The 27,107-nt window shown below is 36.2% G+C and overlaps 1 protein-coding gene across 4 annotated transcripts in view; it reads right to left on the bottom strand.

Moving 5' to 3' along the window:
• GLDN (gliomedin) overlaps window positions 1-27,107 on the bottom strand; it is a 126,474-nt gene that overhangs the window by 26,882 nt on the left and 72,485 nt on the right. For 2 of the 4 annotated variants that reach the window (XM_050903390.1, XM_050903389.1), the window contains 2 exons: window positions 13,411-13,527; window positions 12,567-12,660 (listed from right to left, as the gene is read on the bottom strand). The exons of 1 other annotated variant lie outside the window; for it this stretch is intronic. The gene's annotated coding sequence lies outside the window, so the exon portion shown is untranslated. Of the gene's footprint in view, window positions 1-12,566; window positions 12,661-13,410; window positions 13,528-22,646; window positions 22,742-27,107 lie in introns of those variants that run through there. One more of the 4 variants, XM_050903392.1, reaches the window with a different exon arrangement.

Raw genomic sequence — 27,107 nt, 5'->3', positions numbered from 1 at the left:
CATTTCAGAATTTGTTTCTCTAAAGCATGTCCTAACACAAATGTGCATCACAACTGACATGCAGTGAAGCATGGCATACAAAGATGATGTAAATCTGCCCAAGTTATATGGGAACTAGAAAGAAACTATCAATATAAATATGCAAACTGCAGATACGACATCACGTTTATGCTTTTCACAATTCCAGCTTAGTCATACAGTTGAAATAAATTGTTAGGAGATAAAACATAGCTTTACCATGAGAGGTATTTTTGTATCCAAATTACACACTATGTGTATAATAAAGGATATCACTTGATTATTCTGAGGCTGAGAATGTATTCAGATGGTGTCACACTTAACTAATGCTCCCACTGATGCAAAAATTGTCATTACTGAAATCTCATCTATTTAGGCAGCTGTCCCAGTGATAAAGCACACTTGAGACTGGCATGTTATTTTCACTTGGATAACTAATGCTGAAAGATGGACTGAGTTGCTGAGGATGACGCTCTTCTAAGATAACCAAACTTCTTCTGATGATGCCATTAAAAGATTATACAGATTATAATCTTTATGACTGCTATCAGAAATAGGGTAATCTCTTTTCCTGAACTAGTTAAAGTGAAAAAAGGTTTTATAAAGCTTTCATAACCTCCCATGATAACTGACAGATTTTATTGAACCCCTTCTCAGGAAATATGACAGAGGTTTAATATATTTGTTTTAGGATTCCAAATCTACTCTACTCTCCAAACCTACAAAGTAGAAGGGGAAGATCATTCTTTGGACTCTCAAATTGATGAACAGTTAATGCTTTTCAGTAGGTTTCTTGTGCTTTCCTTTGCAACAGTTGATACTGGTAACTGTTGCAACTATATGTTCAGCGTGGATATAGTCAGGAAGGCAAGCCACAGTAAGAGCTGTAAATGCCCTTTCTCTTCAGTCTCTGTTACCACTGCTCAACCACGTGACAGACTAGCAGCCAAGCAGCTGCAGAGTTCCTCCATCCAAATCACAGTTGCAATTCAATATTGGCACTGAAACCAACATTGTTTCTACAGCAAAGACTTAGCTTTAAAATGTTAAAAGGCTTCTGACCACATGCAAAAAGAAAGGCTTGATTTTGAAATTCGTATTAGGTCCTAGTCTATTCATGTTCGGAAAAAATGGAATACGTAGGTTTGAAATGTCTTTGCAATAACTGTAGGTCAGCCACAATAGCAGACTTAGTGATTCAGACTACACTAAGCTCCATGATTAACCTCACCCCACAGAATTACTTCAGGCTTGTACCAGTGACAGACACCAGAATGCAACCCACTCCATTTCTGCACATACATTCCACACAGATTATAGCATATTTGATACACAGGCTTGCTTTTCAAGAAAAGAAAAAAGTATCTTTAAGAACTAGAGGAAAATAAAATATACAGAAAATAGTATAATTCTGATCATTTTGTATCAGAGGAGGTGGGAGTTTTTATGGAAGAAGCCTCGGATACTCCTATAGAATACTGGAGAAAGGTTAATGCAATTACTTTTGTATATCAACCTGGGGTGAAAGGTATTAATAGGAAGAAAGGTGTGTGGAATTATTTTTTTATTGCTATACTTTGGCAGGAAGACAATCATTAATTCAGTTCCAGCAAATGGATGGGCCCTAAACAAATATATATTACCACCAAAACAGCAGCCAATTAAAAAAAGATTTACAGATTTAACAGTATTGGAATAAGTGAAATTAATGATAGGAATATTTAATTAGATAGGATAACATCCTTTCAAGCAATATTTTACAGACAAATATTCTGCATGAAAAGACTTAGAATTGCTAGATAATGCTTAACAAATCACTATCTGAAAAAGCTGGAGCTATACCCCAAGCCCTTTAACCTTCCATTATGTATTTCAGTGGCACAAGGACATAAAGCTCCTTAAGGAATCAGCAACATATACCTTAAGTAGTACCTCTAATTTCAGAAAATTCCTACTTAATACAGAGTTGCAAGAATAAATAAATTTACGCAGAGCAAAGGATGTACCAGCTGTTATTTTGCAATATCCAGTCTTAATGATAAATCATAAATTAAGAACCAATGAAAAAAAATTCTTACTAGGTAAGTCAAGCTGGTGTTTAAAATTCAAAATAAAACCCATAAATATCTGCAAGTAGTGCAGCACAAAGCGTACTATTCAATGGCATCAGCAGAATGTTTCATCGTCTTTGAATGAACGTTCAATAATCTTGAAGGAAGATGCCTTAGAGATGCATCATTAGGGCACTGGCAGCTAAAGACTATTTTCCCAGAAAACTGCTCAGGATTCCTCCAACACATAGGTTCGAAAAAAATAAAAGCTGAATCACAGAGAAAGATGACTTAAGGAGCAAAGTCAAACAGAACAATTCAAACACCATGACTACAACCAACCATTCATAATTTAAACTACGGGAATAAAAGCAACTGCTCAAAACACATGACAAATGATAAGTGGCTCGACAGATCTATCAGGTCTTTCTAACACCATTGGAATCTCAAAACAATGAATAGAACTGGAGAAATCCACAGATAGCTACCCCTGAAAAATAGTCCTTGCTTTTTGCAAAGGATCCTGCAGTTTAGTAAGGAATCAAAGGAAGAAGAGGAAACTCCTCAGCCACCCCAAACCCCAGCCAGGAATTAAATACTGAATATTCATTATCAAACAAATTATCAAATCTAAATAGTCTCTATATTGAAAGTAGCACACAAAACAACCAAACATTTTTTGGTAAAGGTATTCCAACAACACAGGAAAAATTTGGAGTTTGTATACCATGGGAACTCTCTTACATCATCCACTTTCCAAGATTCCGCCCAAGGAGAAAGTGTGGATGTGTCTGTGGCCCAAGGATACCAGACTGGAAGAAGAAAAATAGCTGGATATAAAGTAGAGCAGCATTAAGGTTGCCTCTCCACTTCAGAAATTTCTCCTTCTCTCCACATTATATCGGGTGTACGTTGCATCCATCCCTCTTACAGCTAGTATTGCATATAGTGCAATCTAAGACAGAGCTGATTAAAGCTATCTGTATGTCTTGGTAATTTTCAATCAAAGTATTGAATACAAACAGCATTCCAGCTTGTTTCCCCTCAACATTCTGTCATTCATTTTATTTACCCTTGTGATCCACAGGGCATTAAAACTATTTTTGCCTATTTGAGGACTTTCAACATATTAGATATATCACTATACACATAAATATACATCATAAGACTATTTATAAAGCCAAGAGAAAGAAATAGCACTATATCATCTGTTTAACAAATCATACAGAAGAAACTTCAAATAACGAATTTACTACAGGTATCTAGGACTTTCAGAAAACTGAACACAATAATAGCCACAAAGACAGCTGCAAAAGAAATGCACCAACTGCACTGGGGTAATTTATAAATGGAGAAGATGGCAATGTGATCTCAGAACATCATGAGAAAAAGAGAACTGCTAGCCGTATTAGGTAGATTATTATAGGCACTATATATCAACTCAAGTCAAAACCACAGAACATATTCTTTGAGGTCCTGATAGTAAAACACATCGTCATTTTAAAGATACAGAGGGATAATTGAAAGGTAACTGAAAGACCATATTAAAAATAGCAGCAAAATCATGCATTAGAATGACATTAAAAACAACTATATTAAAGCAATTTAATGTGCCATTTACATCTTTAAAGTCTACCAATAATCTAGAATTGGATCTTCTTCAGTTAGAAGAGTTATAGCTTCCATCAGTAACCAAATAATTACCAACTACCTGTTTACCCATAATCAGGATAAAAATCACATACACTGGATTAACTAAAGATGAACCTTAAACAAACTTATCCATGACACCTCAGTGCCTCTTACAGACAGGCATAGAAACTAAGTGACCACACAGAATTCTACCTGAGAACAAGATGAATCACATCCTAGAAATGACTGTTTTTCCACTACTGCTAACAAAGCAAGTCCAGAAGACAGGTTTAGACATACACGTCTGAAGTTCAGGAAAATGAATCACATCCTTATCAGTATTACCACTCAGGGAAAGTGGGATACTAAGATAGACCTTATTCAGACACATTTCCTTAAAGATTGTCTCTATTTCAAAGATTTTATAATCTCTTCTCAAGTCATCACACAACAGAAATAGGAACCAAGCAAAGAAGCAAGAGATGGAGTCCTTATATATTAGTTTTATATTATTAGCTTAGACCTTAAATTTAAAGTAGGGGGGTTTATATAAATTATCTAGATGCACAATTTTCAGGAAAGCTGCTCATACAACTCAATAATAGAATGTACACACATAAAACTGTATTTTGAATATTTTGCCTTATTTAGGGAGAAAGTGTGGAAGGCACTGAGGTTTTTCCAGGGGGAAGAAGGGGCACATTGCCTCCCCTTCCCCCAAACACCCTGGTTTCAAAGCTCTGTATGTCTTAATCTGCAGAATAGAAAATGTGCAAGTCTGTGCAGATCTCAAAATGGCACAGGGCTATGACACAACATTCAAATTGTTCTGGGAATACAGGATGGAGGGGGCACTCTGGCAGAATACTTAGTTCCTTTACAGGCATTATAGCTACAGCCCACATCAACAAGCAAGCAATTTGGCACATTCCATGTCTGGGAAGAACCCCCTCAGATTGCACTGTCTGAATTTACGTTCCTTGTCTTCACATTAAAAGATCTGAAGATACCACAAAAGGATAAGAAATGCCACAAATCATGACTCAAAAAATTAGTAATTTTCTAAACAAGTAGATCAAGTCAGAAAGACTTTTAAGAAAAGAGTAATTTTATCAGACTTTTGAATGTGCATGACAGACTGGATGCTATCAGACTGCAGTCTCATAGGTGCTGAGCATCTACACCTTCTGCAGGTGCAGAGGTCCTCTTATAAGGCAGAGGTTGGGAGTAATAATCAGATCTAACAATATTCTTGATCACAGTAAGAGGTTGTATTGGCAGGTACATTTTATATTACAGACAACAGCAACAGAATATTTGGGCAGCTGAGCTCAAACTTTCCTGCAGCCTTTTTTACTATAAGGTCTTTTAGCCTTAAGCTAACATTTTTTGCTATGTAACCTATACTATGCTATTCAGTGTTTCCTTAAAAGAGGAACCAGAGAGCTAAGTAAAGTTGCCAGTCTTAGTTCAGCATCTCAACAACCAAGATGTAAAATGGATGTATTTAAATTTTAAGAAAAAATTATAAACTAAGGATTTAATTACAGGTAAAGGCAACTGGCACAGCAACACAATTTACGTTGATTTCTACCTATGTACTACCATTATATTTTCTAATGTAACAGCCAATTAGTAGGTCATTCAGGAAATACTTTAGTGGAGATCACTGCACAGTAAGCTCATGATTCTCAGAAACATATCGGTAACTTGCTTTTTCTTCGACAGTTTTTGTCACTATGGTATACAATTGCACACTCTTTCCACTTTTGTTCTTACTTCTAAATCAAGATTTGGATCTTTGTGTCAACAAGGACAAATAGACCTAAAGAAAAATTATCTTTCTCTCAGAAACACACTTTTTAATTTCCCAAGCTTGCCTTTCATCAAGGGTTTTTTTTTTCTTGAAGAAAGAAAAAGAAATTGCATCACAAACAAGAAGTGCCCAGGACATTCATCCCTTCTATTTGTTTCCTTTGTTCCCCCAGTTTTATTATTGTGTGGTTATTTTTGCACTGTCACTGAAAATTTTGCATTGTTCCTGCTTAAGCTAGTTTATGCACATATTTCAATAAAATCTTCTTTAATACGAGCATGCCCCCCTCTGCTTTTTTGTTTTTCTTGTTTGTTCAAACAAAATATGTCTACAGGATGTGATACTGACTTTGTCTTATCAAAGCAGCATTATCAAGAATACAGAAAAACAGTACTGACACTGACCCAGGGCCTTGTATTTGTATCCTGCACTTTATAAAGAAAGCAATCTGAACTGCCTATTCAGACAGAAACTTTCTTTTTAGAACCCTGCAGTTATTTGTTGGCTATACTAAGAGAAGAGTTTAAGAGTTCATCTGTGACAATGAAAATGACTGTTAGGAAACCAGACCAGATATCTATAACCAGGGAGAACAAGGAGGAAGTTTTGCTTAATGTATTGTACATTGTCATTCATTTGCACTCTCGGTTATGATTCAACTCCAAATTATATCAATGGACAGACCATTATCTTGATTCAGAATAGACTCAACTGCCCATAGGACAAAAAAGCTTCCCATCTCTCCCTATATGGATGGATAAATATGATTAAAAAAGTAAAATGGGAGTTCAACTTCTACCAGATATTGACTTCTGTTTTCATGTAACAGAACTGATTGTGTTTTCTATTTTTATTTTTTACTCAGTTTTGGATTATGTCCTACTTGTCACTTCTTACACGCACAGATTAAGGTAGGAAAAAAGAAGAAAATCACTGCATTTCCTTAAAAAAGTTTTAGGCTTTCCTCTGTAACAGAAATGAGCACAAAATTTAGTGTATTTCATATCTGTATGTAGATGCAGATTTTACAAGTAATGTTAGGATAGGTTTAATATCAATGCAATTAAACATGATTACACAGTTCCTTCAGGCAGGAAAGCTGGATATCAGTACTTAAGTTACTGGGTAAAGGAAGTTTAGCAGTGAGGAAGAACCGTAGCATCTCTCCAGCCAAATCAGCTACTTAAAATTAAAAAAATTGACAGTTCTAGAGTGATTCACCACAATACATTACTCTTCCAGCAGAGATCAGATGCAGCCTGATTGTGGGCTAATCCCGGGATTTTTTTTTTTTTTTACTACTTTTTTTTTTTTTTTTATACAATTTGGAGGCTGATGAGTGTTTTTGCATAGCTAACTGACTATGAAAAGCTGCCTGGTTTGTCTATTTAGACATTAATTTTAAAATTAATGCTTTTATACATGAGTAATTATCATTTATGTCTTATAGAATTAGATCAGCGTCTATTCCAGGTATGTAGGGAGTCCGCTGGCAAGCAGAGATGAGGATTACTGAACATACCAATTTTTATACGAAGCAAAGCCACAATGACTGGTTTGGTTATTCATTTAAAAAGAACATTCATAATCTAGAACACTCTAACCTGATTTTTACTGCTTATCTCTCAAGCCCTTGATCAATTATTTACTTTGTTTTTATAGAAGATCTACTAGACCTGGCATCTCCTGAGCCTAAAAATATAATCTAAATCATTAAGAAAAATATGGGCCAGGAGATTTCCTCTTTATTATATATACCAGCCATTTCATCTTGAATAGCAAAGCCAGGCGTTTCAGTCATCCAATCACAGCAGAGAAACTTCCATCTGAGAACATTTATTAAGAAGCAGAGTGATTTATGACAGTCAGAGCACCAAAATAACATGGCCATTCTGCTAGCAGCCGCCAAGGTATTTCCTTCAGAGTTAGCTTAAGTATTACTGTGGAGTACTGCACTGCGGTAGTGATGTTGTGAGACTATTTACAAAAGCTTCGTTTAGAACTGCTAATAATCCTGAGTGTTTCAGGTATTAAAATTGACTGGATTCCAGCAAACACTGAGTCTGTAGAGAGGATTTTACGCTGTTTCCATTATGTTTCTTAGACATAATCTTCAGCAAACATGTCTCTTCAGGGGAATAAATTTCAGCACTGCTTCTTCAATTCGAGTTTAGCTTGTTATAACTAGGTTTTTAGAAAACATACTGCATTTTACTTGTGTACACACACCAGTAATTGTGAGCAATTTTGTAATGGATAAGTTAACATTTCATTGTAGGGCTAGCCGATAAACGTGATTACACGATTCAGAAGTCTTACCTGTGCAGGCTATGATAAATTCTGCTTTGTTTGCATTTCATAGCTTATCAGAGAGGACCCAGATTAAGCATACTTACCTCATATAACTTTAAAGTAAAAAATAATTTTTTTACAGATCACAGCATTTGGGATATATTCTGTGTCACATGCTAGATTATCCCCTCAGAGCTCATTAATTCTGTGCTCACAACCAAAGGGCAATTTTGGTTGTTTTGGCACATAATCACATGTAACTATTTTGGTTTTGCCAGCAGCTGCTTCTGCAGAAAATTACAGCTATTGCACTGTGCTGTATAGCATGAAGTTGTAATATTCCATCAAACACTTACATGAGAGGGCCTAAACATACAACATGTGTGTTTCTACAAAACTGACTTTCAGCCTTTACACGGTGAAGGTAATACAGAAGCTTAGGACAACGTATTTCAACACAGAGGGAATTATTTTAAAGGAGTATTTTCAATCTGAAATTCTACACAGCTTTAAGTTGGATTCATTAACTATTACGGTATTTTTTTCTCCATAGACCATTTCAAAACATTTGCTTCTTGTATTTGCCAAAACAGCATTTTATGAGAAGCTAATCTGTCACAAAATACTTCATAACTTGGACTGATGTACAGTCAAATTTATATAACAGTAAAAAAACACTTACTGAAAAATCCTCTTATACAAGCACTAAGTCCTGTGCACAGAAAATGCTTTTGCAAACCTGCTATGCCTTCAAGCAGTACGATGGTTAGAAAGCAGGTGCAGAGAGGCTTCTCTGAACCCTGTCCACTTCAGAGCTTGTGCAACCAAGGCTGTCTTGACAGAGAAATTGGTACCATTAGCAAAATAACCAACAACACTTGAAGAAGCAGTTTAGAGGATTCAGAACAACTAGAAGTGGTTAGAAGCATTTTCATTTGATTATTGCATACGTTCTTTCCAAGCTAAACTTGAGTATTGAGTGTTTTAATTCTACTGAGGAAATGCCTGCAGCACCTTCAGCACTGAAAATGTTCTGTTCTGTAAGCACTCTTATAATGACTGCTTTGACTGGCTGGGATTATATGCACTGGAGGTTTGGCTATACTGCCCTTTTAGCAAAAGTTTAACATTTTTGTTTTGAACTTTTGGTGGAAAGCATCCCTATTTGTTAAAAAAATGCTGGAAACATCCCACAATATATCCAAGTGACCATTAGAAAGAATTCTATGTGATACAACAGAAGTACAGTGGACTCCTGTTCCCACTATAATGGCCAAATAACAGAAATTTGCTTGGGAAAATTAAGTGGATACTGGAACATTTTTCTAAAAGTGGCCTTAGGGGACCCATTGCCTCCTACCATACCTGGAATGATCCCAAGGAGTAGGACGGTAATGCCAGTACCTGGCCAATACACAGTGATTATCTGGCCAAACAGCAAGAAACTACACCTCAGTATTCCTTCAAGACTGCAATCCTATCTTTCCCCTTTAAAAACAGGCCAAGAAACTGGAATTACAGTGCAAAGAAAGCTCAGAGGCAGATACTCCCAACCTTCCTTAGTTCTCTATAGGATAAACTGATAGGAGTTAGGGAAAGGAGGAGGTTTGTTCACAAGTCCATCAAGCAGGAATAATTAGAGCAACAAAAACAGTGCTTAGCAATTTAAACTTTCGAAGAGGTAAGCAGCAACAGACAAGCTCCAGAAGTAAAGAAAAATCTTAACAATGGAAGAAAGAGATACCTAGCAGCACCATGTATTATCTCTGTGAACTTCCCCTCAAAGAAAGACAGAAGAACCTGAACTCTGCCAACAGGTTGAGAAAAATATACTCAAACTACATATTACAGAAAAGGAGGCTGAAGCCGTTGCAGTGGGCCCACATATATATGTTTAGTTATACTAATGTAACACAGATGAGCTTTTAATCATATATGTTCTCACATACATGCATACCATTTTATAAATGAAAAAGTTGACTATAAGAAATAAAAGTTCTAATAAAAGATTTTTCAACTCTTACATTTTCCAACTCTGATGAAGAATTATTTTAAACCTCATGTTGTGCAAAAGAGGAAATTAATTTACTGGCATGAACTGCTCAGGCATTCAAGCAGTTACAATGTAAAGTAGATAATATTAACATTGAATCAGTGTGATAAAATCCTGAGTAAATCAGGTTCTTATAAACAATAATAAATACTTGTATAGCATGCATATTCCTTCAAAGAAATTAAAATGGAAAAAAATGGGGGAAGTGGTTTAAAAGTTCATTAGAACGTACTCTGCCTCTGTAGCTGCACATTCAAGTACAAGTTCTGTATCACTTTTTTGTGCAGCATTCTTATGTGATGACTGCAATGACTTGCAGACACTCAACTGTGGCAGCAGAGCTTACTCAAAAAAAAAAAGGGGGGGGGGGAGAGTATTTAGCTGTCAAAGAAGTCTGTAGCAATCTGAAGACTCATCCTAAACTACTCTGAATAGCCTGCACATTTTTCCATGACAAGGGAATAGATTGTCTCTCAAAGCACCTTTCCCCACACCTGAAAGAGCTGCATCTTAAATTAGTCTTATACCCATGGACAAAGAGAGAAGATCTGAGATAGTCCTCACTAGTTCCTGTACATCAAGGACAAAAGACTTCACACACCTCTTCCTTTTTCTCGCCAGCTGCAATACCAATTCAGGAGAAGAAAAAAAACATGTAAACAAGTTGAACAGCTAACAAGCTGAAACTGTAGATGCTCAGATACATAATACAGAGTTAGTTTTAGATAGCACCTCCGTGACCTGTTCCTGTAATACTTCATTACAGCTGCTTCTGCCTCTGACAAGAACACACTGTACCCATCTTCAAAAATCAGTAGTACTTCTTGAATTAACAAGCGTAGTCTACCATAATCTGAAGATCTGAATTTATGCAGGCAGACTAATAGGAGAAAAATATCCATATTGGTAGCTCTTTCCATTTTGACTTTCATTAGGAGTTTTTTAATGCTGTTCTACCAATCTGATGTGGAGAGAATGAGAAGAGTGATTTTGGGGGGAGTCACCAAGAAAATACAGCTTAATTTTATTACAAGGTTTAAATCCTCCTAATAGACAAGAACAGTGCTGAATAACAGCTAATGCCTATTTCAAAAGGCAACAGCAATATAACCCTGCAATACTCCTTTTTTTCTTTTTCTTTCTTTTTTCTTCAAGGATCTCAAAGCCCAATACATTCATTCAGCCCTAGGACCCCTTTGATCATTAAAAAAAAGAATAACCACCTTATTAGATATATTTGGAAAACATGGCAGATAAGTGAAATTGTTTTCTAGATAACCATGAATTAGTATGACGGATAAGTTATTAATACACACCACTAGCATATGCTTGATTTCTTTGAGAGAAGATTTTGTGGTAAAAAATAGGCAGAGATAAGTCAAGCCTTAACAATCAAACTTCAAAATCTATTCCCTGGAACCTTACCTTATCATCTCTCCACGTACTTTAAAGGACACCTTATCCTATTGCCACTGAAGTTAGGATGAAAATCCCATTGTTTTGAGTGGAACCTCACTGTCTTTTTAGTGCTCCTCTAAGTATATAGCCTTTTATATTCAATATAGGGAAAACTATAACTACAGAGCCAACAGCATTGTACCCTACGTATGCCTTAGCACAGAAAGAGTTTTTACCACATCCTTCAGTCATATGTTTTGTGTGAGTGCTGCAGCAAAAAGCTTTAAAAATGGTAGATGGGCACCATAGTAGTGTAATTACATATGAATACACAATCTTTCAATTATCCATCCCCTCCCTCTTTCCTGCCATACCATTTCTCCTCAAAAGCTTTCCATTAATTTTTTGGCCTTTTCTAAACTACAACATATGCTTAGCGTTAAGAAAAAGCTATTTTGCTGTTAACTGCGATAAGCACGAGGAATATAACAAAATACCATTGAAAGTTACCAATAAGTCAAGCTCTTGAAAGTTAGAAGAAATGTCAAAATTATCTCCTCATTCATCAAACAAAAGACAAAAGAATCCATTAATCTAATCGTCAAACAATACACCAATACAATCTTCATAGGTCAGAATCCGGTATTTTTATATGGACTAGCATCTTGCCCTGATCAAATACTGGGTAAACAGCCCACCACCTCCTTATTGTTATACTGTAGCTTCAGAAAGGTTTTTGTGGTTTTGGAGGCCTGACAATCACCACCTCCTACAGACAACTACTACCAACCAAAGAGCCAGTTTTTCTTTACAAGTCTTTCTGTAAGACTTAATCAATGAATACCATCACTAGTTCCTTCACAGAAGGACTGTTAGATATTTAAATATTTTCCAAAATCTAGTCAAAATATTCCCAAGTACAGTCCAAAATAGCAATCAGTTCATGCAGTAGAGGTTGAGGTAGACAATTCTCAAGTAACCGTTAACATTCTGATATTAATACAATGCCACAGTGAATTACATATTTTTTTATCAGTAACTAAAATATCTATTCACCAGAACCACAGTGTGGTGTGTGCAACTGCTCCTTTAAGCTGATACAGGTTTGGGGTGAAAATGACCCTCAAAAGAAAAGCTAAACTAGCCCACTTGCTCCTTTTCAGCTACACAGGTACGTATTCAGGGAAAGAAAGGTTGTAATGAAGCACAGAGCACACAAACACCAAGTGAGACCTGTTTTTAAGAAAATAAAAACACATGTACACAAATGGCTCCTAAAGAAGCTGCATTTAGCCATACCACTTACAGTTTTTCCTGCATCTGTTCCAGATAAAAGAAACTACTGAAGAGATCTTCTTGAGTGTTCAAGCCCATATAGAACTTCTTTTATAAAGCTCTTTCTGTCAACAACAGAAGCAACAAAAAAAACCCTCAACAAAAACATAAATACCAAACCCCAAGTCCCCAAAGGTGATAATCTCTGAAGACTTGTACCTATCTCAAGGCAGTATAGGCAGAAAGGATTTTGAGAGGCACTTACTGACTGTTTTGTACCTAACAGTGTAATGAGCTTCTCTCAAAGCTTTTTTTTCTTTTTGTACTCTTTAAACATTTCTAAAGAATTTTCAGCAAGCAGAGATTCTGGGGAAACATCCTGTAGCTAGTGGAAGCATGTGAAAGGCCTACTTAAGAACACTGCACTGAACACACAGATATTTTGATTTTTATGTGTAATATATTAACAGAGTAGCAGCCACCACAAGTAGCTGCTACGCACAGCAGTGTTACAGCAAGCTTATGCAGAAATTTTCTCTTTGCCAATTAAAGAGGAAGGAGGAGGAGATGGTAGTCAGAATTCTTTACTAAGTAGAGTCCTGAATTATAGATGACAGAAAAATGTGATCTAAAAAACCCTCCATTTCCAAGCCACTGGTATAAGGTTGGGACAGGTTGGACTGGGACCAGAAAAGCAGATATGCTGCCAGAAAGATATCAGATGAATAGGATCACAGAAAAATTAAGGTTGAAAGGGACCTCAGGAGGTCCTCTAGCCCAGCTTCCTGCTTAACGCAGGGGCAGTTATCTGAGAAAAAAAGTTGGCCACTCTAGGATGATTTAACATGGAGAAGTGTTCACTTCACAGAACCCACCACTGTACAGAGCGACTTCATCACATCAGGGAGCGAAAGGGAACGGATTCTGGATTGCCGCCTTGTTCCAGTATGGTGGTCTTTCCATGCCATAGTCAATGCAGAATACCTGGGGGGCTGCAGAGAAAATTAGGATTGTTTCTTCTATTATTTATTATTTTACAAGGGAAGACACACAAAGATGCATATTATCTGAGTTTTTTGGCTGATCTGGGCTTTTTTCTAACCCATTTAAATGCAAAGTAGAAACATAAAAGGCAGAAAGCAGTTTTGGCTTAGATGTTATGCAAATAACTAGACCTCCATGGAAAGAGCAGAAACAAGTGGCTTATGGCATGCATCTAGCCTGTTCTTTGTTAGTCTAATTTACAAGGTAGAGTACTTTTATTTTACTGCAATTGGCAGATTGTATAAACCTGGCTAGCAATCACCACACACAACAAATCCATTGTGTCCAGTTGAAATAGACCAAATGACAAGTCAAAGTTACCCACCTGTGATTATTTTCTTAATTAAATTCTATAAAAAGTTCACTTTCTGCATTCCTACCAAAAAGCGAATTTGCCCAGAAGGCCAGATAGGAGGTGATTACAGGTGACTCACAGCTAGTTTAGTAAGCCAGGCAGAGAAATTCCATCAAGAGTATTTTCCAGTAGAATTTCTCCGTCAACATTAAAGCTGATGGTTTGATTTTGATCAAGTTTGACAAAACAAGAGGAACTGTTCTGCCTTCCCACCATAGCACCTGCTCTCCTTCCCAGGAATTCACCTTGTGGGTTGAAGTGATATAATTTCCTGATCTATAGTAAACTACCACACAAACAAGCCTGGATTCAGAGACCTTAATTCTTTTCAGCAGAGCCCCAGCTAGGGATTTGAGTTTACTGGGAGAAATGGAATTCCCTACACAACTACATTTTGCTTTAAAGTACGAGTATTTTCTGCCATTATTACTCTGTTCACCCAGCACTAAAAAAATAAATGAAAACCTCCAAATATATAAATAAAATTAATTTCCTTGCATCCAACATCCAGAATAACAGCTAATGTACTTTACTGAAACAAAACAGACCACCATGACACTCTAGATGTTGAACATCTTCATAGAACACTTTCCAACACCCTCTAAAGTTTGGGGGTTTTGGAAGATACCGTAGAAAGCAAATTGTGAAGATCTGAGAAACAGAATTGCCAAATCAGCCTGGTGTTAGAACTGCAAGCGATATAGATCTTCTAAAGCTAGGCATAAAAGAAAAACTGTGGGCAGTATAAATGGATTTCAGCCAATCCCATGATACAAGAGTCCTTAGGTGATCTTTTTTAAAATGGCATTAGCTAGAGAAGCCAAACTCTAATTTGCATTGAAAACTTTGCTGGGGAGGCAAAAAAGGAGATCATCTCTGCACTGAGTATAATGTTAGAACAGCCAAAACAGGCCAGCTCCTTCCAAGACACTGCATAAGAAAAAAAATCATGCACAAAATGTGAAATGAGTGATTTCCAATATTGTGTGCTACTAACTCCCTCAAAATACACCTGCATATGTACATACTGTTCTTTGAAAGGGTGAATTTATGGCAATGAATAGATATGTTATTGTAAAAGGATGAAAGAGTAACTCACAGAAATGCTGATGGAAGAGATATAAACAGGTTTCATAGTGCAGTGGATGCCAGCCAAATGAAGGAGCTGCTTAGAAGCAGCACTCAGGCACCTACCAAGGCAGCGCTGCAAGTCTTGGCTGGAAATGGAAGACAATGGCTTAAAGCAGATTGCCTGCAAACATTCTGCTGTACTTTGCACTTTACTAGTACTTATTACTTTAACAGTGGACTGAAACAGAATCAAAACAAAGAAAAATTGCAAGCAGTTCACCCAATACAATTTTAAGGGAATTATAAGCTTTGACATATCCAGTGTATGTTTTGTTGAACAATTTTGCTCGCCAGTGAGAGAACTTGACAGTCTTAACATTAGCTATTCCCATGGCTGATACACACTTCTAAACTATAAAGTACCACAGGAAGTATTTGAATACAGATACTTGCAGTAGTCTCACCTCTCTTAGTACTCGATAACTGCCTTGTTTAGGATAACAGGAAAATAGTACATATAGGAAGTTAAGAGAAAAGGTAGGAGTAAAATGCCTGGTTAAATTACTACAATGTCTTTCTTGAAGTTCCTAGAAAAGACAGGTAGCCATTACTGCAAGCATAGGGATGGCTAAGGCTGTCACTTTAAATTCCTTTATCCTTAAATAGTGGAGGGAAGGCAGGGAGAGGAAAGTATATATATTTGCCCAATGCTTATACTCTCCACTTGGCATCTGGTTTTGGCCAATATCTGAGATGGAGCACCGAGCTAGATGGATCTTTAGCATGACCTTGTGCTGACAATCTATGCTGATAGAGACGTCTTCATTTCCTTTTACCCTAAAACAACACGGAGTATATTAGGGACAGATTTACCAGTGGCTATCCATCCTTGGCGTACAGTGAGCATTTATCTCATACCCTAATGACTGCAGTGAAACCATCAGGACATAAAAAGAATTAAGATCTGAGACTGATCCCATCCTACTAGTTTCACAATACTGATTCTTATATTAGTGATTTCATTTCCACTGATTTAATTGAAGTTATTTTCTTTCTACATAGTTACTAGATGAGATTCAAGCCCTTATTACTAAAGCAGAATTCTAATCAATTTTATCACATGAGCCACAGGGTTCCTATGGGATTGTGTACCCTTCCTGCTCAACTTCGAAGAGCATTTTGCATCCTTTTTCCTCAAAAGTCTATTGTAAAATATTTAGGAAAAAAAAACTGGCTTATTTTTAATGGTATAAAAAAGAACTTTGTTAATTCAGTGAATGCCTACTCAGGCTCTGAAGAATTTGTAGTATTCAACCATGGATCTTTGTAGTGAACAACAAGTCCAATCATTCTGGTTGCATTACACAAAGTTCCGGGAATTCTTTGGCATGAAAGAACTTAAATACATTTTCTCTGGTATATGGAAATAATATTTGATTTAAAGATATATCCCACAGAAGTCAGTCTTGACAAAACCTAGTTTAACTATAAACAAGTATTTTCACATTATTTAACCCCTTTTGTGACTTCTTCATGACCAATTCTACTGGCTTCTTGTCCCTGAATTACAACTTATGCAGAAATTCTTTAAGTAGATACATAGCACTGACAGAAGAAGGAGCCACAACAAAAACTTTACCAGATTTTTCATTTTTAGAAATCAGTACTTTTGATTAAATAAATGATCATGGACCAAGGAATCAAAAAGTGTTTGTGTAGGAAACTGGTCAGATCATTCTTGGACTCCCCCAAACCTCAAGCAACACATGCTGACAAAGAAAGAAATTGTATTGGTTTCACATTCCTTATATTAACTTCTTATTTTACCAAACTCCTCATTCTGAGGCTTTTAAAAATAGTATGAGTAGTTAAGTAGTTTATTCTTAGCATTTGCATGTATAATAAAAGATATCTAAGGGTATACGTGCTTCCAAATTAAGCTAATATTTGTTTTAATTGCAATTCAGCAATAATGAAAGTAATGCCTCCCAGAGCTTTTTTCCAATAGCTGTGTTACTCTCTAATACTACAGCATGACCTAACACCTATAAAACAGTACACCATCTCCAAAGTCAGCGAGTGACAGCTGCAACCACACAAGAGTTTGAGGTATCATAACTTCCCTTTATATCCTAGGCAGAACAGAAAAGCAATGACATGTTTGCAGTGGTAACAAATACTGAGCTTGGCTTTTGATAAAATACGTGGGGAACCCTAAGAAAAACAGAACGAGAAAACTAGCAAGCAAAGTTCAACACAAGCTGTTATTCTACTCAGCAGCTGAAACCAAAGCAACACTAAATGCAGTAAACCAGTTTCAAATCATGGGAAAGAGCTAGAAACTTTCTATGCTACCTTTCCTAAACTGCTACATAAAGCTTTCTTAATTTGGTATCCATGAAACAATTATCCATCTACTTCAGAACTGATCATTCATATTAGTTTTTCCACATTAACAATCTATAAGAAACATACCGTGAGACGGACCAAAACCAGCCTCAAAATCCAGCTCCTCCAGAATGTAAATATCCCTAGTCTACAAGCAGTAAAAACATACAGCCGGCTTGTTAAAACAAAAAATATTAATGCATGACTTCCCCCAAAATTTTTAGGTAGGCTTAAAAATTAAAAACAGCTATCATCTCATTGAAATAAAACAAAGTAATTTTAACACTTTCAGAACATCAGATACTATGCAACAGGTTTTAACCATTATCGTGACCAGCTCTAAATAGAGGACAATAGAATTGTTCACTCCAGTTCTGCCCATTTCTGCTTATGCTGTAAACAAGTCTCTGCATAATAAATATATATGGAAGAGTGTGTGCACATGGAAGAAGAACAAGACTTCAGTTCTCAGATTGAAATTATGTTGGCTTCTGGTTGCGTAAGCTGAGTATCTTCAATGAGGTTGCAGTAATGCCAAAAGCATTTCCGCATGAATTCAGTCGTTATTCTCCCCAAACTGTCTGCATTATTTATTTATTTACTTACTTTAAGAAAGGCTTCTCAAAAGAGATTTCACATTCAATAAAATTCTAGGCCTCTTCCATCCTTCCCCAAGTTAAAAATATTCCATCACTAGAACTATTGTATGTAACTCTTAAATACCTTTTGTTGCAAGTGAGATCATAGTCTGTTAGATGTAAGACCCTTTTACCCATTAGATGGGTTTTCTTATTAAAAGTGCTCTAATTTGTTTTATTTATTCCTTTTAAATGCTAATGCTAAAGCCTTGAGTGAGTTCAGAAAAAGAAGAATGAAAACATTTTATGGGAATCTTTTACATTTGTGGCGTGACAGTGAAAGACAAGGATGCATAGTGTCTTACTGCCAGAGGACATAACACAGCCTTGCTGAAAACAGACTTAAGTGACTGGATTTCTAAACTTGAGAGCACTAAGTAAAAAAAGATTATTTTGATCTATTTCACAAAACAGTCTATTTGGACTCACAGGGGTAAATTTATAGAGGGGGCAGCTGAGTCAGCTAAGGATTTCCCATAGCAGAAATTGAGAAAATTCGGACTTCTCTTGGTGTTTCAAAACAACAAGTAACAGGCACAAGTGTACCTTATTCATACTTCTGTGTTAGTCTCATCTTTTAAGAACATTATCACCTTTTCCTATAGATCTTTGGTCATTATTTTAATGTTTCCTGTAATTGCTTAATGCAGTTCTTGAAAACATTTGGATTTTCCTAAGTTAAGTTTGTTCAAGTTGCCCAAGGCTACAGCAAAAAGAGAAGCATCACAAAGCAGAGAAACCAGCCTTTAGTTTGTACAGTAATTCTGAAGAATTCTCAAACCATTTGGGAATATAAAGGAAACAGTATATATAAAAATATACAGGATACTCAGTAAGACCTTTCCAATGTCAGTGCAGGATTGTATCTTACAAAAGGTTATCGACAACTTTGTGCATTCCAATTTTAGAATAAAACTTTTGGACTTTTATTCCTTTCTGTTGGAAATTAAAAATACATTTAGATATGCTAGGCAAAGAATTCATATAATTTCTGCTAGTTGCACCTCCAGTTAAATGACAAATCTCTTTCCTTGATATTCAGAGCCAAACCTAATTATAAACTTTGTTTACTTTTCTATTTTACTCTCCAGTTACAATTCTAATCAGTATTAGGCATGTGTATCTCTATCATTAGCTATTTTGCAGCAGATACGTTAAGCTGTAGAGGTAAAATTACAGAATTTTCTTTTCAATAGCGATGGCCCCTGATCTATTACAAAACACAAACTTCCATCTCTAAGCAACTGATCTCTTAGCAACAAGAAGCACCTGCATAAAAGATGCCACAGAGAGTGATCACCAGAAAACCTATTCAGATCTTTAAAAGGAGCACATCAGTAACAAAGATAGCACTCTTCACCAGTAAAAATCAAGAAGTAAGAAGAGGACACAGGTAAATTTTTAATTCATATTCTAGCATTTTTCTTCAAACAGTGTGAGTAGGACATTACAGAAATGTTTATTTTGGTTTTGAGTGGGAAGTATGCCTTCTAGAGCTACTTTGATCTGAGTTACTGTAATTAACTTTGTGTAAATTATATGTTGTCACTATCTAAATAGAGATTTTTTTTTTTAGTAGAAAATCTGCAGGTCAAACCAAATTCTTGGTATTAAAATAACAATAACATGTTATATATTTTGTAAGTATTCTACAAAGTTTCTTTTAAAAAAAATGGTACAACGTTCTTGCAGAATAGTCATCCTTAGAAAGCGTTCATTTCATTCAGCCTTTCAAACTGTTTATATTACACCAAGAAATACTAAACCTTTTTAGGTTTTATACATACAGGCTCCACTGCTTAAAAAACCAAACCTGTTCAGTGTTTCTGTGGTCTCTGATTTCATTCTGTCTACTCTAAAGTGGATTTTGTTCCATTCACTACATTTCATGCAAAGATGTGTATCATGACAAAGTTAAGGTAGAATACATAGCATGGAGCGGACACTGCCAACTGTTGATGATGTATAGCAATGTAGAATTAGTCGGCAAGTGAGTGAATTTGGACAAACCGACATTTACAAGCATCGTTGTCACAGCAGGGAAAAAATGGATTATGAGTGAGGTTAAAAAAAGGTCATCAGGTAGAACAAGTCTGGAACTGACCCAGAGAATTTGTTTATCCTATCATAGCTTGCTCTCTCTCAGTTGATGCTTGCTGTGGAAAAGTGTTATCTTTCTTTAAGCTACTGCATCTTAGTTAATAACTATTTCTGATTAATAAAGTCATTTGCAGGAAGAATGGTTTGAGAATAGCCATGCATTCTTTCTTAGTCTTGTTTTTTCAAATACCCAGATAAATTTTCTTCAGGATTAATTTACATAATTTGATAGAATACTTGGTATTTATAGCCAGAAAAAAAGTCAAAAATTTAATTTACATTTCTTAGAGTGGTCCCTTCTGTGTCAACTAACTTTTTGCTTAAGTTGGTCAAAGTATTTGCTAGCAATAAAAGTACTACAGCAGAGACATAATTATGGCAGAGAGCGCTGCCTTCTATCTGCCAAATTAAAAACAAAACCACCCACTCAGTAGTAATAGCAAACCAATAGTAGCTACATACAGAAAACCCTTCTCATATAGGTCTGCTTTGCCATAGTCATAACAAGGAAGTCTGATAAAAAGTGTGTTAGAGAGAAATTTTAATTGTCTATCCACAACTCATTTTCTGGTTAGTTTTGAGTTAATTAGAGCTTATGGTGTTCTAAGGAAACTTTGAGGTAGACAGGCAGTAAAATATATTCTTATCAATACTGCAGAAGTTTGCATATCTCCATAGCTCTTGATGATGTCTTACAAGCACTGACATACCTATTCTGCTTCAGGAGATGTATGTTTCAGATGAAACCCTTTTACCATCTAATGTGGATAGTACTTTTCATGGACTTTATGTTGGTTCCTAAGCAACAACAAGACCTTTTGTGAAAGGTACTAAAACTGGCAAGTTATTTTTCCAAATCATACATCAGACTGCAATTAAAACCTCAGAAGAGGACATAGTCCAAATTCTAATTTCAGATCATTATTCTTCTGAAAGAAAAATCACCATGTAATTACAGATTGTTCAGAAAGCAGAAACTCTTATTGTACAGTCATTGGGGAAGCACATAGCGTACCTTGCCTCACACATCCCTGTTGTATAAATAGCTACAAGAAAATAGTATGGACACTGGCCAGAAAGGAGAGAGATGACTACCAAGTTTTTAGTTACACAGAGCAGGTTATCACTCCAAGTCTTGCTCACTACAGGCAATCATGGTTTTACAACTGGCTGGTTATTTTGAAAGCTTAACACTCTAGTGGAAAGTCATTCTTCAGGATGTGAATATTCATCCTTTGCAGATCGATTTAGACATCTAAAGTAACTAGCAATTTCTAGAAGGATACATTTGAATCAAGACTTTCAGAGTATCAGAACTTTCACTGGCTAGTCCCAAAGACAACATCCAAACCAACCTGACAGTATATTATAAATACTTTATTTTGGAAGCTCACTAAGATCCATGATCAATAGCAACATAAAAAGCTCATTCAGCCATTTCAGCAATAATTTATCATCTTGGTCAGTACTTGATTATACGTCAGCAACGTCAGATCTTTGGCATTATGGATCACTAAAAGGATCCAGTAACTTCTTTGGAATGTTTAAAGGCAGGACTTACGGCTCCATTGTACCAGTAAAGGCATTTACATAAATCACAAGGAGAATAGCAGCCTGCAGGATACCTATTTAACTATCACCTTGCAGAAATTACAGCTCCAAGCTTGTTACAGTGGCTTCAAAAGGCTCCTGCATGATACCTAACTGTGCGTGTAAATGACTCCCTGTTTGATACATGACAATTCTGATTTAACCCAAAAGATATCTCAGTAGATGACCTGGAAAGACAGGCACAAAGATGGTAAGTTCAGAAAATGAGGTTGCAACCACCACGTAAAAGGCACAGAAAAGGAGTCATTGCCTTTGCTACAGTTATCCAAACAAATAGTAATATTCAAATAGAGTCCCACATTCATAGAAGATATTCTTAACTTACTTGTTTCCCTGTCAATGGGTTCAATCTGCATTGACCAGTTAAGTCCCAGACACATGCTAGTACTAGCTGGTGCTCAGAAAACTAATTGACCAAACAGACTCCAAACAACAGGAGTGTCAGCATTTACAACAGTACTGCAACTCCAACCTTCTCTGCACCGTGCAAACTTACAGTACACTTTGAGTAGGAGGGTTGACAAGAAATCAAGTTCTGTGGCCACTGAGGCAGATAAGAAAAGCCAAGTATTGTTTACAGTTGTGTATGAGCCACTGGTGGCCACCACTAACATATAACAAATATGCAGTAGCATTTTAGAAGTGATACTGAAGGCAGCTGGCAGAACTTAAAAACTCAGAGAAACATGCTCTAGGGATAGCTCCTATTCAGCTGTGAAACAAGGTAACACTGTCATAAGAAGGCTCACTAAAATTAAGAAAACCACAACTCCAAATAATAGCAGAGGCATCAAATGTAACAATCTTTATCTCACAGTCCAGACATATTCTTTCAACACCACAAAATCATGGATATGTTCTGCATTTGTCTCACTTGCCCTCTAACACAAAGTTAGGCTCCCACCTCCTCCTTTACTTGTCAAGAGCCCCTTTAGATTGCGAGGATGATCATTATTAAATTCCCACTTCCAAGCTTCTGCTGAAAGCTGTCACCTCTTCCTTCCCTCTTCCAACCTAAACAACAGATAAATTTATAAGTGCCATTTAGATTAGATTTCATAGTAAGCAAATGAGACAGGATTATTCTACAAGGCTATAATAATCATTCAACATTGCTAGAATATATTTCCATAGTAATTAGATGTGACAGACCTCTACAACTACACAAATTCTAACTCTAGAAATGGCTGAAAAAGGTAACTATATGCAGTGTATTCAATCCCTAATGCTCACATTTTACCATAATTATCTTTCAAGTTGCAGAGGATTGAATTAAAAGTAGGAAACAGACCCAAACAAGGCAGAGTGCTTTCAAAAGCAGAGTAATATAAACACCTAACTTTAAAAAGGCTGCTCTGCACATTGTAATTGCAAATGAAACCATCTATAAGACGACAGATGTCGTCTAGAGCAAAGGATCAGACCACTAAAGCACAGATTCAGAGCAACTGAAAATGAATAAGAAAAAAATATTATAATCAAAGAATGTCACAAGAGTAACATAATATCAGATGACCAATACATTGTGATGGAAATCTCTCAGTGACATTCCCATTGCATCCTGAGAGAATTACAGCATTAGAAGAAACCACAGAATATCAGGGAGCAATTTCCAGGGTGATGCTAAATAAACATACAATCTGATGCTTACAGAATAATTGTACAGCTCAGTTTACAAGGAATGGTAAGCACTCTCAAGTTTAAAAAAGTCTTTTGATGTGTTCTCAACTTTAAACCCCACAGACTTTCAAGGGAACAAGACAGTCCCTGCATCAAGGCTTATGTGACATATGATGTACACCTGGTGATAATTATCCACTTCAAATTAATTAATTCTTTAAAAGGAATGTAACCATGTAACAAAAAGGTAGATTCTTTTTAGTGGTTCTTACAATAAGTTCCACGCAAACGCAACTAATTTTACAGTAATTCCACATATGACTTCTTATTCAATAGCTGGGAAAAAAATTTCTGACTTTGCATTAAAATCCACAGTTTGAAGGCAATGTTAAAATAGTTGTATGGAACTCCTTCAGCACAAGCTCTATTAAAGAGATCTAACATGCAGTTAAGAGTCTGAAACAGTTCTCATCCTATGTTAAGTGCTATAATCCCAATACAGCAAGATAGTTATGTGCCTAAAACTAATTAAAAACAACTATTTTATTTGTCAAAAGGTACTGTGTTCCTTTCAGGCTATATCAACATTGGCAAACACTGCGGTACAACGGGAGCAGATCTGTAAAACAAAACAGTTGGTGATGGATCCACTCCCTACACTATACACATTTCATGGGAGTTCACTTCAATATAGATTTTAACTGGTTTTGTCATTTGAATCCCCATTAAAAGCTGGAGTGCATGAGACACAGCTTTGGAGTACATTACCTGATTTATTTTCATCCAAAAAGAGCCCAGTTTGCATGCTCTGAGATTGCTCTGTGACACGTACCGAAGCATGGGAATGGGAATAATCTGAAGGTTTGCTATCAAAGCATACTCCGATACAAACTAAAACACCAGTGCAGACATGCACAGAACAAATAGAAGAAAACCACCACTTACCTAGCTAGACATTAGCCTTCTAGTTGTGAAATGCACAACAAAAGCTATCTACATACTTACATGTAGAAGGCTGAACCTTTACAGTCTGCATGAAACCGTCAATCTTAATCGAGTGAAAACAGGCAACATGTAGAATCAGCTTCTAGAAAGAGAGGAAGGCTACAAGATTTCATCTGGAAAAATAAAGATTTACTGGGCTTATATAAGCCAATAGATTTATTTTTGTGTGAAATCAGTCTATTATAATTTTGTTTTTCCAAACTGTTTAGTTAAACATGGGTCAGTTGCTTCAGATGCTGCTAGTATTGGTCACTAATGTTTGGGGATTTATAACAAGTAGCAGATTTTTTTTCCCCATGTCTCTCCTGACAGGTGAACCACTACAAAGGAAAGTATTTCAGCACTCAAGAATGGTTCTTCAAGAGTTTTCAGGCAGTTTTATGAGCTCCTTCTCAAAGGAAAATCATCAGAAGTTTTCAGCTCCAATTCTATAATATGATACATAATTTGCTCTTTTACTGATGCAGTCATTAAGTACAAAGCTCTAATTGGAATAAAAGGGGTCACCACAGTTGTCTTTTAGATATATGGACTTTTTTCTTTACTGTGGACCCTGTCATCATTTATCATATCACCTTTTGCAAGAAAACGTTTAACAGAACCTAGAATTTTCTCACAATGCTTTATAGCCAAGACTTAAAGATCAGTAATCTAAAGGGCCCTCTGCTGGCATGTGCTTTCCCAGCTGTTAAGATCCACAATTATTGTCAGGTCAGGCAGCCTGTGCACATCCATCTATTTTGTCACAAAAGCACTTCCTTATTATAAGTCTCTTTCCTCCCACTATTTGATTTTAAAAGCTTTTTTGCCCCATCGTCGTCCCCCCTCTGCCATATAAGTAACAATTAGAACCAACAAATCCCTCTGATCAGACACATACCTCAACCAGCTGCAAGGAAAGGAAAATTACCTATAGAAGATTTCAAGACAAAATAAGTAAGAATAGTGAAAGCTTCTCTCATGCGCAATGGGCACTCTAACTTTGTTCCATTTCTAAATTTCTTCAGTCTATTCAGTGACTACTTACTATCAAAGTTTGCTTGGCTGAGTTTTTAGTAGGAGTGATTTACCTCATGGACAATTCTTAAAAAATACAATGGGTACAAGCAGGACAAGCAGTTCATTTGAAATATTTTTAAGGTGAATTTTTCATGGTCCAGTTGGCTTTTGCAACAAAAAAGCATTAGAAACGCAAACCCTAGAAGTCTTCTTGGATCATACCCATTGAAATGAGGCAAAGAGCTTCTCAATACAAGAAATGGCGATTGTTTAAAAGCTTGAGGAGCCACTTTGACTAAGACTGCTTCAGATCAGTTCAAGAGTATAAAAAGGATTCAAATTTAACACAGTCCCTTTAATACCTTTTATCTACATGAAAGCATGATCCAGGATATAAAAATTCTAAATCTAACAGCAAGGTGCACACTGATGTATTGGATTTCATATCACAGCAAAAAAAGATTTTATTCTTTTATTAAAAAATTATAAAATTATGAAGTTATGAGTAATCTAGAACCTAAACCCCAATCCATTACAATCTGTATATTTTGAAAAGATAGAAGCCTGCCTCCATTTCTCTGTCAAAACAAAGATAAGCTTTAGCTGTGAATAAGGACTGAGCAAGATCAAAACTCTGGGTCAATTTTTACAAAATAAAAGGCAAAGACTCAGGCTTGCAAAGTACACCGTGCAAAAACATCAGCACCTTGAACTCTAGGAGGGCTTAACTTACAGATAGAATATTCATAGATACACATTTGTATGTACAGGAGTGTTTATTTCATACCACTCAAATGCATAACCACCTACATACTTCTGTTCATAGGGAATATGAGGCAGAGAAACTACTGTGCAGACACACCAGAATGTCTTGGAGATGAAAAACGCAACAAAAAACAATGAACATCAGAGCCTATCTGTGGCAATGGAGTACAAAGATGGAGTTCATCCAGATCCAGAGAGAAAGCAACAAAAAAGTGAAACTATATGCCCTAAGTGTAGCTATTTCCTTCTATAATGTTGTAAGCTCATATAGTGAAAGGGACTGAAACTAATAAAAGTATTTACATATACATGCAGGCATGCTTTTGTTGCAGTAACAAATAGTACTGAAGGAAATTTAAAGCTAGCATTTTTACTTGTACTGAACAAACATCATTAGTGTGCAACAGTATGCTGGTGAAACTAATAAATACCATTACATGATTAAAAAAATGCTTGTGATTACAAAAACATTTTTCACAACATGCAAGACAGTACAACAGTTGAACATGTACAAGATGTGATATGAACATGGACACTCTCGTAAGAGGTGTACTGCTAGCTACTGGAATAGCATGCATTTTTCTAAAAGGTCACCTAGCATATTGTGTCATGGTCTTTTTGGATCACAATACCAGAAGCCTTGCATAGCAATCATCCAAAATACTGGAGCATTGCATGCACCTACAAGGTTTTGAGCCACTGCTTGCTCCCTTCCCCAGGGTTTTGCTTGTACTCTATACATTTTCTACTTTGACCATAAATACCAGTCTTCTTACTATCTAGAAAGCATCTATCACATTCTTAGCTTAGTTTAATATAATTATAGCACTGACAGTTACTACAAAGTAAGCTGTACTTCTGCAATGTGAGATCAAAGCACAAGATAAACAAGAAAGCACTTGCTGAAAGTAAACTGTAACAAAAAGCTTCCTATTAAGTAAATACATCCTTCAATTTTGAAATATTGTCACAGGAA

This window comes from Gymnogyps californianus, chromosome 11 (assembly GCF_018139145.2).
Source record: "Gymnogyps californianus isolate 813 chromosome 11, ASM1813914v2, whole genome shotgun sequence".
NCBI classification, from domain to species: Eukaryota; Metazoa; Chordata; class Aves; order Accipitriformes; family Cathartidae; genus Gymnogyps; species Gymnogyps californianus.
Note: the sequence above shows the minus strand (reverse complement) of the source record. Positions and strands in the feature narration are given on the sequence as shown.